At 36.1% G+C, this 2,500-nt stretch overlaps 1 long non-coding RNA gene across 6 annotated transcripts in view; it reads left to right on the top strand.

The window, feature by feature from the left end:
• The window catches only part of LOC149131038 (uncharacterized), a 157,679-nt gene that overhangs the window by 85,452 nt on the left and 69,727 nt on the right, over positions 1 to 2,500 (top strand). The gene's annotated exons all lie outside the window — the stretch shown is intronic.

The raw sequence follows: 2,500 nt of genomic DNA, 5'->3' as shown, positions 1-2,500 counted from the left end.
CTTTTTTTAAATATTATTATTATTATTATTATTATTATTATTATTATTATTATTATTATTATTATTATTATTATTATTATTATTATTATTATTATTATTACAGGCGGTGAGCTGGCAGAACCGTTAGCACGCTGGACGAAATGCTTAGCCGTATTTCGTCCGTCCCTACGTTCTGAGTTCAAATTCCGCCGAAGTTGACTTTGCCTTTCATCGTTTCGGGTCGATAAATTAAGTACCAGTTATGCATTGGGCTCGATGTAATCGACTCAATCTCCTTCCGCAAGATGCCCTTGAAGAAAAAATTTGAAACCATCATCATTATTATTATTATTATCATTATTAATATTATTTAACTACAGCGTGCGGACAAGATCGTTAACACGCCGGACGAAATGCTTAGCGGCACTTTGTCGATCTTTACGTTCTGAGTTCAAATTCCAACGATCTCAACTTTGCTTCTCGTCCATTCGGAGTCGATGAAATAAGTGGGGTCGATGTAATCAACTATGCCCCCCCCACCTCGGAATTTCTGGCCTTGTGCTAAAATTTGAAACCATTATTATTGTTATTATTATTATTAAGGCAACGAGATGGCAGAATCGTTAGCAGACCGACCAAAACGCATAACGGCATTTCGCTCGTCCTTACGTTCTGAGTTCAAATTCCGCTGACGTCGATTTTGTCTTCCATCCTTTCGGGGTCGATAAATTTAGCACCGGTTGCGTACTGGGGTCGATCTAATCGACTGGCCCCCCTCCCCAAAAATTTCGGGCCTTGTGCCTAGAGTAGAAAAGATTATTATTATTATTATTATTATTATTATTATTATTATTATTATTATTATTAATTGTCTCTCGCTGAAGATCTCTGCATCATCCATGGGTTCTGATATTTTGCATACTATTCTATCTCATCCCTATTCCTTTCCTTTTCTTTCCCTCATCTTTTATGCAAACTCCCACACAAATTGTCCTTGTAATGCCCTTCTCATGATTTACACTTGAGGCAAATATACGAAGTTATTATTATCATTATTATTATTATTATTTTTATTATTATTATTATTATGTAGACGGCGTAGTGGCAGAATCGTTAGCACGCTGGACGAAATGCTTAGCGGCATTCCATCCGTCTCTACGATCTGAGTTCGAATTCCACCGAGTTCGACTCAGCCTTTCATCGTTTCGGGGTCGATAAAATAAGTACCATTGAAACACTGGGGTCGATGTAATCGACTTATACTCTTCCCCCGTAATTGCTGCCCTTCAGGCAAAATTTGAAACCATTATTATTATTATTATTATTATTATTATTATTATTATTATTATCACCATTATTATCATCACCATCATCATCATTATTATTATTATTCAACATTTGATAGTTTCAAGCAGATTTCTACCGCTTAATCTCCGTGTTGCTGGGGTTTGTGCGGCATTGTGTGTGTGTGTGTTTTGTTGTTGCTGTTGTTGATGGAGAGCCTGTAAAATCTTCCAGGTATTGTCTTGCATCCGTTTGTTTTGTTATGAGGTCAGGTTGCAGTTTTTTTTTTTGTCGTATTAATGTTTGTATTTTGTGTTGTGTGTGTGATGCGAGTTGTATTCTTTTGTCGGGTATCCGACCTGTAGAATACATGTTGTGGTCGTTGTTTATTTCATTGGATATTTATTATATAAAGTGTGTCTTTTGTTTGCTGATTGTTTTGTTTAGGTTGTATTATTGAATTGATAATGTCTTGCGTAGGATGTGAACTGTTCTTAACAAGACTCTCTCTCTCTCTCTCTCTCTCTCTCTCTCTCTCTCTCTCTCTCTCTCTCTCTCTCTCTCTCTCTCTCTCTCTCTGTATATATATATATATATTAGATAGTGTGCAATGTTGAGGGTGCAGGTATAATTTCTTCGTTTTTGTTCATATGTATTTTTATCATTCCCAATGCTCCAATTATTATTGGTATTGTTTTCACCCGCATGCTCCACATCTTGAATACTTCAATTTCGAGATCTTTGTACTTTGACAATTTCTCCACTTCTTTTGGGGCAATATTTTGGTCGGGTGTTTTATTCAGCACGCCGTCAAAGTAACACTCATCATGACTAACTGTTTGATGAGGGTACACTAGGCACATGCATCGCAACCATATCTGCGCGAAATAGTGATCTCATATCAAAATAAACAGCGGTTGGGGCCCAATTAAAATGCAACACTGAATGAACTTTTCTGTTGTCTATGTTTCCCCCCATTTAATCCGAAAAATTTCGTGTGACTGATTCTTTGAACTTGGTGCTCTGCCAAGTAGTTTTATGTACACATTGTTCAAAATCTTTATATAAAGGTGGTATTAAAATACCTAAAAACTTAATTTTTAAGTTGTTTCTGAATATATTTGCCCTCCAGAATATTGGCTTCTGTTATCGAAAACTAACTCTATAATACTTGCTTCAATGTACGACTGTTTCGTAAGTTGTTTTATCTGAGTAGCATCACTTAGAATTTCCATCA

This window comes from Octopus bimaculoides, chromosome 25, assembly GCF_046866305.1.
Source record: "Octopus bimaculoides isolate indiv1 chromosome 25, ASM4686630v1, whole genome shotgun sequence".
In the NCBI taxonomy this organism is placed as follows: domain Eukaryota; kingdom Metazoa; phylum Mollusca; class Cephalopoda; order Octopoda; family Octopodidae; genus Octopus; species Octopus bimaculoides.
Note: the sequence above shows the minus strand (reverse complement) of the source record. Positions and strands in the feature narration are given on the sequence as shown.